This window comes from Athene noctua, chromosome 2, assembly GCF_965140245.1.
Source record: "Athene noctua chromosome 2, bAthNoc1.hap1.1, whole genome shotgun sequence".
NCBI lineage: Eukaryota > Metazoa > Chordata > Aves > Strigiformes > Strigidae > Athene > Athene noctua.
Genome location: NC_134038.1, coordinates 85,826,069 through 85,839,593, shown reverse-complemented (window position 1 = coordinate 85,839,593; position 13,525 = coordinate 85,826,069). Strand labels below are relative to the sequence as shown.

Below are 13,525 nucleotides of genomic sequence, written 5' to 3'. Positions count from 1 at the left end.
TTTATATTATCTTGACTACAGATGACTTCAATGACATTCATTAATAATAATTAAGTGACACTCAAAAAATCTATAATAAAATTTTTGTTCTATAAGATATGAAGTTAAAAAAATGACATACTTTTAAAAAAGTCCACATTCTTTTTGTTAACTGTACCGTGCAAAAGAATTTCAAAAATACACTAAGTTAAAAGCAGGGGTGAATTAGATGCTTTAACATATCTAGTCAGGCACGAATTCTGTTTTACTAAGTTTTAACATAAAATCAGTCTGAGAAATTGTCTATATGTAATGACAAACATAAAACCCTTCTAAAAAGTTGAAATACATCTTACAGTAAAATTTGGTAACAAATAGGCTGCTTTTACTATAAGCTGACTTTACAGTCCTGCAGTCTAATTGACCTTGCTTGCAAATTCTCCCACCTGTTTTAAAACATGAAATCTCTGGACTCCACTTCTGAGAAATATTCATCATTTTGATACTTCCTAGGTATCTTCCTTGATGTACTTGTCTTCCAAGGTCTTTCATGTGAGAACTTTTCAGTGTACAGGGAAGAATCTAGTGAGATTTTGTCACAGAAAAATAAAACAGAAAAGAGAACAGGACTGAAGACTCCAGCCTCCATCTTTGTAAGATGGACAAAGTGAACTGATAATCTAAGTATTTTTTTCTATTGAAGGCCAAACTGTTCAGTGCCAAGGAATTGATACTTCCACATTGTCTGTGCTGAACATGGACAGTGCTTATTATTTGCAGGTGATAAAAATAATCTAAAGGTGGCTAAAGTCACTGTATTTTTCTGTTTGTATTTTATTGGGTATAGATTAACTCCCTCAGTCCCCAAGCAAGCCTTTTCCAAGCTAATTCACAGGATAAAGAGGTATGCCAGAGGAAAGGTATTGGCACCATTTTTTGGTATAGGAATAGATAAACTGTGGGTGACTATCTGACTATCTAGAGGTAAATGGAAAGTGCAGCAAGCAGACAGCATCTTAGAATAATGCCTGCAGTTAGTAAAATCATGCATATTTGAAAGTGAATGGGGTTGATTCATTGTCTTCAGAAACTTCAGGTACACTGTAAAACCTGTAATTATTTTCTCCTTTCAAATATGTGGGGGTTTTTTAAGCACCCAGCTTTACAAGTTAACGTAACATTTTTTATATCTCATTCCATGTAAACAAACATTTCACTTTTTTGGAAAAGGTTACTTTGCTCTTATGTCTATGCAAATGTGGGTTCTTGTGCTGGTTGAAGTACTTTTTTTTTTTTTTTTCAGTATTCTTAGATAATGAATCTGTAAATGGGTAGAAACTTCAAAGTTTTGCCTTTAAAATATGTTTGTCTATAGTTTCCATGAGTCTGTAGAGATAATATTGTTCACATGTTAGTCTATTATCTGGTTTTTACAAAGTTGCTTCTAATCTTGGCTTTTATCTTTCATAGACATGGTGTGGGGGATTTATGGGCGTGTAAGAAACCAAGAAATATGCATTTTACTTTCCATTTAGGTCTTTACTCTTCATAACAAGTGATTATTGAACTGAAGAAATCAGTTTTTATTAATAGCTTGGTTATAATTTTATGGCTCACAAAGCACACCAAGATGACAGCACTTTAGACTGATATCCTATGTTTATCCAGGTATAAGTACAAGATCATTAAATCCATGGTTTTCATCAGCATTATTCAGTGAAACTCCAGATCCATTTAGGTGTATGATACCTTTGGGACAGAAAATGTATAACTATCCTTAAAGCTAGTTCAGGGTATGTGAAGTTCTAGCTCTGTAGTGCATGGTTGGTATGGTTTTATAGGATCTTATCTTTCTGCCCTTCTCTTTCTGTCTTTCTTTTTGCTGCCTCCCTTCTCCTTTCACCCTTCCCCTTTTCCTTCCCCTTCCATTTTCACCCTAAAACAAACCCCATCCTACATGGAACTTTGCACCATTCCCTGATACCTTAATGAAGTACAATCCATCTGCTAGCCAGCGTTATTCCAATCTACAAGAAGGGAATGAGGGAAGACCAGGGAACTACAGACCAGCCAGTCTAACCTCAGCTCCTGGAAAAATTATATAAAAGATTATGCTGGATACTACTGAAAGCCATTTAAAGAATAATGCAGTCATCAAGCACAGTCAACGTGGGTTCACAAATGGAAGATCTTGTTTAACTAATTTGATATCCTTCTATGATAAGGTATTCTGACCCAATGTTGAGAAAGGTTTTGATACGATCCCAAGAGTGAGATTAAGACACAAACAAGGTCAGATGCTGTACAACCTTTTAAGCTTTATTCCTGTAACAAGGGATAATAGTGATAGGACAGAGAGAAGAAGAAAAAGTCAGAATACCTAAGTGAGCAAACAGAAGAGATGCAGCAAGATCAGATACCACCACCACGAATCCAGTGGCGTCCCATTGGCTTGGTCACGGTGCAGATGATGGAGTCTGAGAAAAGAGTTTGCAGTTCTTTGCTTTAAGATCCAAGCTACAGCTCTGAGCTCCCAACTCCACCGAGAGATGATTTCAAATTCCCAAAATCCCAGCTCATACCTCCAAGCTCCCTGAGAGAGGAGTATGCAGTCCTTTTATTGTCCCAGTCCCTACGATTTCTCCGAAGAGTCTGCCCATTTCCACGGAGCTCACTGTCATACGCACTGCCCCATGTTCCTCCATGTGTGCATGCTCAGGTATTCACAGTGGTTGTGCCAGGGGAGGGGGTGTCGACTTGCAGCATCTTCAGCCTCCTCATGTCTTCCTCACCCCAACTTCCTCTCCACTCAGCCTTGCGCGTAAGCGCAGCCTGGTGGGCACTAAGAAGGAGGTTGTTGTTCCACCTTCATGTGTATATGGTGCTTTCTTCGGGAATATTTCATCTCCTTCAGAGTGTACTCCTCCACGGCAACAGGATGTTGAGACCGGGAAATGGCATTGATGTAGCAGCAATGTCAAGAAACACAGTCCAACACAGTCTCTTACATAAGATCACCTGCCTAGTGGATGAAGGGAAGGCAGGGGATGTAGTTTTCCTGGATTTTATTAAGGCTTTTGATACTGTCACTCACAGCATCCTTCTGGACAGGTCCAGCTGTGGGATGAGCAGGTTCATGGTGCTCTGGGTGAAGAACTGGCTGAAGGGCAGAGCTCAAAGGGCTGTAGAGAATGGGGGCTACATCTAGCTGTCAGCCAGTCACCAGCGGTGTTCCTCGGGGTTCAATTCTAGGGCCAGTCCTGTTCAATATATTTATCAATGATCTGGATGCAGGAGTTAAATGCACCATCAGGAAGTTTGCTGATGACACCAAACTGGGAGGTGCTGTTGACTCCGTTGAGGGACAAAAGGCCTTAGAGGGATCTAGGTAGATTGGAGCATTGGGCAATGAATAATGGGATGAAATTTAACAAGTTGAAGTGCTGGATTCTGCACCTAGGATGGAGTAACATCAGGCACAAGTATAAATGGGCAGAGGAGTGGCTGGAGAGCAGCCCTGAAGAAAGGGATCTGGGGGTGCTGGTCAACAGCAGGCTTGATATGAGTCAGCAGCGTGCCCTGGCAGCCAAGAGGGCAAACCTCGGCATCTTGGGGTGCATCAAACACAGTATAACCAGCCGTCAAAAGAGGTGATTTTCCTGTTGTATTCAGCGTTGGTGCAGCCTCACCTTGAGTACTGTGTGCAGTTGTGGGCCCCACAGTTTTAAGAAGGATGTGAAGGTGCTTGAATGCATCTGGAGGAGGGCAACGTAGCTGATGAAAGGGCTGGAAGGAATGTCCTATGAGGAGCAGCTAAGGACTTTGGGTTTGTCTAGTTTGGAGAAAAGGAGGCTGAGGGGTGACCTCATTGCTCTCTACAGCTTCCTGAGGAGGGGAAGTGGAGAGGGAGGTGCTGAGCTCTTCTCCCTGGGGTTCAGTGATGGGAAGCATGGGAATAGTTTAAAGCTACTCCAGGAGAGGTTTATATTGGACATCAGGAATCATTTATTTACCGAGAGGGTGGTCAAACACTGGAACAGGCTTCCTAGAGAGGTGGTTGATGCCCCAAGCCTGTCAGTGTTTAAGAGGCATTTGGATGATGCCCTTAATAACATGCTTTAACTCTTGGTCAACCCTGAATTAGGCAGTTGAACTAGATTATCCCGGTAGGTCCCTTCCAACTGAACTATTCTATTCTATTCTATTCTATTCTATTCTATTCTATTCTATTCTATTCTATTCTATTCTATTCTATTCTATTCTCAGTCAGGTGTTACATTGTTAGGACATTTAATTTGCCAAAAAAATACTGGCAGGTAATTGATTATGTATTCAGAAAACTTTCCCCTTGAAACACAAGGTAATGTTGCAAACATGCTTTTAAATAATGGTGAGCAAAATATCAATTTGAGAGGAATCTGAATATCCAGTCTTGAATTTGTTCCTTCTCCAGTATTGTTTTTGAAGCTGCACAGTTTGAGCTTTAAAAATGTTAAAACCAAGATAAGCTCAAGTATTTAAAGGCCACATCTGTTCAAAGCTTACAGATGGTCTTTTGTGTTATCTCTGGGCTCTGTATAATTATATGTGACACCATGCTTCTCAGGGAGGTGTTGCAGTGTACAGATATGTTACAATTGGAATGTTCCAAGGGGTTTTCCTTAATACGTATTATTTTCCATTCCTCAGTGTATGCACCATAACCTCAAGAGCAAAGATTAAGTTCCTGGGCATTGAATTGTACTTGTTGTAGAATCCCTGCAGTTGAGAAAGTCTGTATCGTTCAGTTAAAAATTACTGAACAGCTTTTATTCTTTTCCTGCATAATTTAATTGTAAAAAAAAGGTGTGTTTTAAGTTTTTCAGACCACTCTAGAGGAAATTATGGTTTTGATATTTGCACAAAATGCACAAGATAAATATTAAAAATGTGCTTTCTGGTAACAACAACAGAAACCTTTAGATTCATGTTAGCTTCCTTAGTATTCTTAGACTTTCAAGTTTCTCTCTTTAGTGAACATTCATTCTTTCTGCCTTCTCAAATAAGCTAGCAGTCTTAGAAATGCTTATTCTATTTGATTGCAGAATCTCCCTGTTTTGCCTCACAGAATAAAGATAAAAGGGTTAAATACAGCAATGTGAATATGAAGTTGGTTGAAGAAGCGTGTGGAATTTCTTATGGATGAGGAACACACCTGAGTATTGAAATGAAAAGGAAGAGAACTATCTTGAATTATTTATTCTCCTAGATTTCAACAGCTCTTTTCTCAAAAAAAAGCACTTTTCTGTTGAATAAATAACCAATTCCCAAAGGTACCCCTGCTACTGTTGAATCTTATTAATCCTAATATGAAGGACAGGGAAACTTTCTTTTAAGCAACCAAAACACAGTGCACTATACAAGGAAGAAGTGGCAATATTGTAGGCAATTGTTATTGGGAAAAAAAAAAAAAAAAGCTGTAGTATATTGCTGAAAGTGTATTAGGCTTTTAAACTTTAAAATCTCTAGAAGCATAGTTTGAATATTGCTAGTTTTTCTATTTTTTAATAAATCTTTGTACTACAAAGTGTATGAAACCACTGTTGTATCAATGCAGTTCTGTGGTAATTAGCAAACATTTGTCTCTATTGTTATACAGACTTATACAAGACTGATTAACAACAAGACAATTAGATAGGTGCTTCTGTTTTCTATAACGGACTTGCAAATAAGTGCATAATCTGCTGGAGGTCTATTGTGTTCATGCAACACATTCTCAGTACCTCTTGACACTAGTAAGAGTTACCTGAATGCATCAGGATCAGAACTGAACAGGTTTTATGGTCACTAGTTACAAAGCTTGCTGCAACTTCGTTTGTAACTACTAAACAGATTTTTGCCCACCTAAAATGATAGGAAAAGTAAATACTGGCCAAACCATTATGTTCTTTCTGTTTTCTGCTGAGTTTTTATTTAGTCCTTACTAAGAACCCCTTTCGTGAATTCTGATTTTCTAGTCATATTTTAGAGCAGTTCAGCTACATTGGAGCTATGCACAGTATTCATTCAAGTAGAGTTGGAATCGTGACTTCACTTGTTAAAACTGCCGTTTTTCAGAAAATTTGTCGTTGAATTATATTTTTATGTGTAAATATTTTTTCAACAGTCTGTATTCAGCAAAATCATCATTAGCATAGCTTTTCTTAATTCTGGCAACTTTAGTGATATCCTGGATATTCGGAAACCAAAATAATAATAGTAACAGAGCCTTCCATTTCATTCTCTGAAGTGGAAGCACTTTGAACTTAAGAAATGTTTTCTTTTAGTTTTATCATTAGAAGCATTAGAATTTAATAATAATAATAATAATGAACCAGAATTTGCCGTAATTTTTCAGTTGTTCTTTAACTTCATTTACCTTTCAGAATGTGAGTCACCATAATGTCTTTTTACATTAAGCAGCTGATGGTATTAAAGGAAACCCCTACTAAGTGTATTTATTTTTCATATTGCCATGAAACTGTGCAGTTAATAGAGGCAATGCTGACTTTTACAGTATGAACTTCCTTCTGGGAAAGAGCCCAGTGTTTCAAAGAACAAGATTTTTAAAGAATCACACCGCATTGTGACTCAAAGTGCACAGTGCTTTTGAACACAATGCTTTATCCTATTTGTTTATCTTTAACATGCGTTTCTGTAGACCTGCATAAATTTTTACAAGCTTGGGACCTAAAAGTAGTATTGGCTTTTGGAATTGGGCTGAATGAATATTGCTGTTGTTTTTCTTTGTTAAAAATAACCAAAATTCTATAACAAAAAGCAGTATTAGTAACTGATGAATTACTAATAACTGCAGAGAAAATATACTAACTTAAAATGTTGTCCAGGCAGTTTTAAAGTGTGTTCCAAGAAAATAAAACAAACAAGTAACAGAGAGAAAAGCAAACAAATAAAACATAATCTTTGCAAACACTGACTTTGAAACTCTTTCTGACATTTATTGAATATGGAACCTCAATTGTCAGTAAAAGTCAAAGCAGAAAGGAAAAGTGTTTTACATTTTACCCCACTTCAATTAAGAAAAGAGTATTTTCAATGGAAAATGGTAGAATCAGATTTTTAGGCGCACTGATGGCATGTGGACATAATTGTTTCTCTTTTTTGCTTTTCTACCAATTGAGCTTGGAGCTTGAACTTTGTAGGCAGACTTCATGGCAGCAATTTGTTCATCATCTTTTAATGATACTATGTTAAAATAGCACTATGTTAAAAGACAAATAGAAAATCTTAATAAATCCAAATGTTTGATTTCCTATAGATAATACATTGCATCAATTCTCTAAGAATGTAGTTTGTTTTAAAAATACCATTTTTCAGATAAATATCCCTAAGGGTGTTGAGTTTCTACTCTAAGAACCGTTTGTCTTCCCATAGCTGAGATGACTGTAATTTCCAGATGATCTCAGGTTATGTGGAATAACCTTGTTTCCCATTGAGTATTCTTGTAAACAAGCAAAAAATCAAGGGAAAGCTATAGTCTTAAAATTGAGGAACTGTCAGTCATCATGATTAGTCAGTTAAAGTTGGATCTTTTCGGTAGTTTGATGATTTAAGCAAATATCTGATGCTCATATCACATATTACAATAAACAAAATCAGACTACTCCATATCTTACCTGAAAAAATGTTGACCAAATTCATAGTCATGTGGAAAAAGAAGACCACTTTCTGCAGAAATACCTAGAAAAAGGAAGGTACCCAAGAAATGTAAAAATACCTACAATGATCTGCAGAAATACCTTTATAGAAATATCTCACGCCTTTATAGACTATCCAGAATAGAGAATAAACAGTTTATCAATGAAATCTGCATATTAAACTTACTAGGGTGGAATTGCTAGCATTAGTCAAGAAAGAGGAATAGGAAACTAAAACTTATTCAACTATGGAGAAAACCTAGATGAAAGTCATCCTGGGGAGAGAAGCAGTTCATATAACTGAGGAAAACAAACCAGCATGCTCATTGTCAGCTGGAAGGCAGTAACAAAGGAAAAAAAAAACAAGGCTCACTGTCATCACAGGGGACAGCTATATTTCCATGAACACATCAAGAAAAAACAGCATAAAGACTAATTCAATGCTGGGCTTTTTGCACAGCTGCAACATTAGTAGTAAGAGACTCTTAGAAATGTGGTCCAAGTGTGACCACATCCTGCTGTCTTACTTAGATTGATTAAAATTATTTATGCAGTTATTATAACATGGTTCAATGAAATAATAGGGAGACAAATAAAGATAAAAGATACGCATTTAATTGCAAATATATTTTATTATTCTCTTTAAATAGAAGCCTATTTTTCCCCTAGAAGTAGTAAAATACATGTTCCTTATGGTCTAAAGACTGCAAAATTTAAAATATCTGTGGAGCTTGATCCTTCTAAGCCTTCCTGAGAAGAGGGACTATTTAGTAGATGTTTTCAATTCTGGATTTGGATGTTTCTACAAAGAGGATATAGTTACTTTCATAGTACATGCTTAAAGTGCGTCTTCATTCTGTATGCCCATATCTGTGTAACAGATACATTTCCAGCACCAGACGTAGTTTTCCTATATTATTATGTCACCACATCTACCATAGAAATCATCTGGCCTGCCAAGCAGGTTGTCGTTCTAAAGGCAAAAATGAGAGATTGGCACAGTGACATATGACCACAAATAGGGGTTATCTCGTTATTCTATGATTGATGCTGCCACAAAGAACTTATAAAACCTGAAATACTAAAAATTTTTCCATTTCTGTCAGCACTCATTATTGACTTTGTGTTGGCATTTTTATAAAAGTCTTTGTTTAAACTCCACTATTCTAAGGTCCTTTCAAGTATGAATATTGAATCTTTAACACTACTATTTTGCTTCAAGCAATTTTATGTGCCTCATCCAACTCACATTCAGATAAAAGATACATATCATGCAAGCTGAGTTTTAAATACCCTCTCCAGAACTTGTCATATCCTAAAGGCAGCTCCAGACTTCAATCTCTGCACCTAGCCTGTTTAAACTAAAGAGAAAATATTGCCACTTGGAGTGCTCTGCTAAAAGAGCCACTGAATGCATAAGTATTTCCCTCACCAGCAGCTTTAAAATAAACAATAAAAATAGCTTGTGGCACAGGTAACTTCTCTCACAGATTCTTCTAAAGCAAGAGCTAAAGGTGGTTTCCCAGAACTTGCCTCTTTGCATAAAACAACGTCTAGCAGCACAGACTTTGCTCAGCACCTTCTGGACGAGGCACTTCTGTTGGTGGGTGTAACAGCCAGTCATGACCTCCAAGAAAATTAACCCAAGGTTATATTTTTTGTTATCAGTAGAAAAGAGAACAGAGGAACCAGGAAAACACTTCCAGTTTCTTGGCATATATAAGGAAATTGGAGGAGGTGAAAACATAAATCTGAAGGGTCAGTGTTGTCTAATGTCTGGTTTTTGCAGGTGAAGGGTAAGAGCCAAATGTTACAATTCTGTAAATCTAACTGTATACTTAACATATGTCCTGTGATGGTAAGAAAATCTTCTAATCTTCTGCAGGTATTTGCCTTGTGTATGTATCAGGTGCCTCTGGTATGCCCCTGTGCTGGGAAGAAAGGTGGTACGGGAGTCTTTTTATTCTATACAGCTCCATACCAGCTAACAAAACCTGAGATCTCCCCACAGAGTGTCTGTGTCAAACTTTCTGGTCCCTGCTTGTTGCAGGAGGTGAAGGCAGGGATAAGCAGGTCCCTGTCTCAAAGCCACTGGCTGCTCTGTGCTGGTCAGGCAGCCCCAGCATGAAATCTCTCCTTGGAACAAGTCAGCATCAAGAAATGAAGCTTCTGCAGAATCAGAGAGAAACCCTGTTTGTATGAGTCTTCAGTTATTACTATTCCCCTTGTTTGGAGCAGTGCCTGAAGACTATACAAAGAAGTCTTTACCTATTAATGCATATGAATACCTTACTACAATAAAATACTGCTGTGACATTAAATATTAATGATATGACTGATTTTTTTAATAGAAATATGTGGTCACTATAATGTCTGAGCAAATGACTAAAGCTGGCTGTTCTTGTAAAATGTGGTAAATTGGTCAAGTTCCTTCAGAATTCCTCACTTTCTCTTTGTTTTTATTAATTTGAATTCAGCAGTCAAACCTGCTAAATAATCTTGTGAAACACAGAAGAATACTTCTTTGGCCAGCTCTGAAGAGTGCTAAAGAAATAACAGTTGTACTGTTACAATATTATCAATGAAAACTATTAATATAGTTCCTTCTACAAAAGTTATTTATTTTCTGTTCCAGTCTTATAGCTGTTAGAACAGTTAAAAAAGCAAATCACATAATTTAATGCAGAGCTTGAATATTTTTTTTTATGCTTCTATATATGTGAATGACTACATTTAGCCATGGTATCATTTGAACAATATAATCCAGAGATCAAAGGTCCAGTCACTATAAGAATGAAAACACGGGATTAAAATAGAAAAATGTAAGGAAGTTTTAACTGTTGTGGCTATTTGTGGTCCTGCTGTAATACTGTTTTCTTCATAACTTTTAAACATTTCCATTAAAAAAAGAGTTTTCTACCTGGAAGGTTCTTGTAGTGAAAGCATAATATACTTACAAGTAGTGCCCTACAGCTCTTACTTTAAGACTTGCTGATTGCCTTAAGTAGTAGAAAATTAATATAGAGGGAAGGTATTCTTATTTGGATACTTTCAGTGTGCTTTTCTGCCTTTGAGATAATTTTAAAATTTTTTTTTTTTTTTTTTTTCCTGGGAGTGATTAATCATTAATAAATGGTTCTTGGTATGAACAATTTAGAAAGAATAATTCCTCAGAAATATAGAAGAATCTTTTACATTTAGCTACAGTATGTGGCACAGTGACTACTACCTGTGACCTGGAACTAGCATCCAGGAATATAATAAGGATAATGACAGGGGCATTTTTAGTAGATGACTGTGTCTTATTTTGGTAAGTTAGGGGTATCTGCTTCCACAGACTTGTTCATTATGAAAAGCTCCATGAAATAACACAGCTTTTTAGTAGTGCATTCTTTGATCTGATTTGTTTCAAAATAGCATCACTACAACCATTTAAAATACGACATGGATTTATGTAAAGATATTTAAAAATTAAAGGTGAAATTTAGATGTGCATAATTATAATTTTAAACACAAGAAAATCCAAAGAAATTTTCCTAGGGTGGATAGTAATAATCAGCAGTACTACACACAATCAAAGCAGGAAAGAGATTACTGTGAAGCCATATAGTCTCCTAACTTCAGCAATACAGATTGCTAAAACCAGTAATAACTTTAAAAAAATATAATCTGTGTATCATATTGCACAACCATTCATGCAGAGCTTTAGGGGAAGAGTAACACATAGTTATCTGTTTAAAATGCAGGAGACAAAAACCTCAAACATAAAGAAAACAATCCAAGGTTGTCATGTACATATCTGTTTTGCTGATTAAGGATACCAATTAAACCCAGACACCAGAGTGAAAAGAGTAGGTGTATTTTACTGGTGATAACCAGTATAACAGTAATACAGAAACATGCAGTAAGAAAAAACAGAATAGCACACTTAAAGCAGCAAACAGGAAAATACAGGGTAATGCATCAAATCATTACTACAAGAGAGAGACAGAATAGTGATTAAGAAAGATCCATCACCACTTGCATACGTTACCACCACCCAGACCCGCAGTGGCTGGGGAGCCCCGATTACAGCGAGGGTTTGGAGAGCCTGTCCCGGCAAGGGGGAAATCCTACGCCGTGCGTCCACCCGTAGGTGAGGCACCCAAAGTCGCTGTGAGCGGGTCCAGCCTTATATGCCAGAGATTGACAGGCCAGAATAGCTGGCACCTTTGTTTAGAGCAGAAAATTTCTGGTTCCATTCTCCTGTTGGATTCCACCCAAAGCCTGGCTTGGGCTCAGGGGGGAAGACAAAGGGAGTTTCTAGCAAGGCCGAATAAATGGGTTCTCAGCCTTGAACAAGTCTCAACAAGGGAAGCTGGATACATTCTCTCCTCACTACTGATTATATTCTGTCTAAGCTGCATCTTTCATTAGCGAGTTTACATACTTTGTTAATGATTACAGATTGTTAGCAGCTTCGGCTTGGGGCCTGTTGTTCAGGCTTCAGTACTTCAACGCTTTAGCACTTTTTACTTTAGCATAACTGGGTTATAACTTAGTACAACACCTCCTGGCACAATGGTTATCAGTTATAAAATATACAGGATTCATCTAGAGGTCAACTCTGGTTTGGGCCAGTTGTCCAAGCCTTAGCACTTCAATATCGTGGTCCCTCCCTCTTTACAGACCTTAAGAAAATTGCTGAACGGAAAGGGAGATATATTGCATTACCCAATGATCATCTCACTGTACTGGTACAAAATCTTGCCTGATCATGCAGTTCCCACAACACTGATAATCCTTTTAACTCGGAGTGAAACTACTGAAAAAGTCATAAAGCCTCTGTGAGCCTTCAACTTCATTCTGTCTTTGTGTTCTTCACATTTCAGTTTCTATGTTTCTTTAGGCTTTTAGGATATCAAGAAATCATTTTCTCAAGAAACAATGAAACCAGAGGATATCTTCATTATAAGATGGTACAAGGTTTTGAGGAGATGGCAGATGGTTATCACAAGAGATATCTCTTGTTCTAGTGAAATACATCTTTATCAGACGTCTTTTGTGCCAGAGCTTCCCTGCATTAAGATTCAGCTGATTTGTCAGCAAAAGCCAGACTAGATCTACAGTCCAAAGCAGCCTCCAGCATCAAAAGGTGTGGAGTGGGTGAGAGCAAATTCAAGACCTACGTTAACACAGGTAGAAAACATAGCCTGGGACCAGCAAGCTCCCTTGACTTTCAATGAAACCCAAGTTCCAAATTATTCAAGACTAAGAAATAGCAGTATTTTTTACCAATACTGGCTTATATAGTATGTTTAAAGTGACTATAACATAAAATATGCCCAATATCTTAAGCTAATAAGTAACTAAAAAAAAATTAACTTTCTAGCCTCACAAAGACCAAAAATATAATTTTTCAGTCTAAATTGTAATTCATCATATGTTTACCTCTTGTAGTAGGATGTGGTCTTGATCTTTAGGGTCAAGAATAATGAAAGTGTTAAGTAGTCATATCTACAATAAAGATGAACAGTTGCACAAACATTTCATAATATTGTTACATGTGCCTCTGACAGACACAGAAGAATTTTAAAAACCAACAGGGATTTTCTAAAGAATAAATTTTAATTATTCTTAAAAAACCCTCAAATTATAAAAAAGTCTTAAAACTGTACCACATAGAAAGCCTAAAACATTAATTCTAATAGAGAAAAGAGTACATCCTTGTTCTTTTTTGACCTTTTTAGAAATTTTATTTTTGGGGGGGAGGGGGGTAGTACACCTCTCAGAATTTAAAGTTATTTAGAAGGGCAATACAGGCAATTTTTCCAGTAAAGGCAATCGATTTTTATATATATTTCAAATTTTTTTCTGTACTTCCATGTCTT

The 13,525-nt window shown here is 36.9% G+C and overlaps 1 protein-coding gene across 1 annotated transcript in view; it reads left to right on the top strand.

Moving 5' to 3' along the window:
• CDH12 (cadherin 12) overlaps positions 1–13,525 on the top strand; it is a 583,296-nt gene that overhangs the window by 51,316 nt on the left and 518,455 nt on the right. The window lies entirely within an intron of this gene.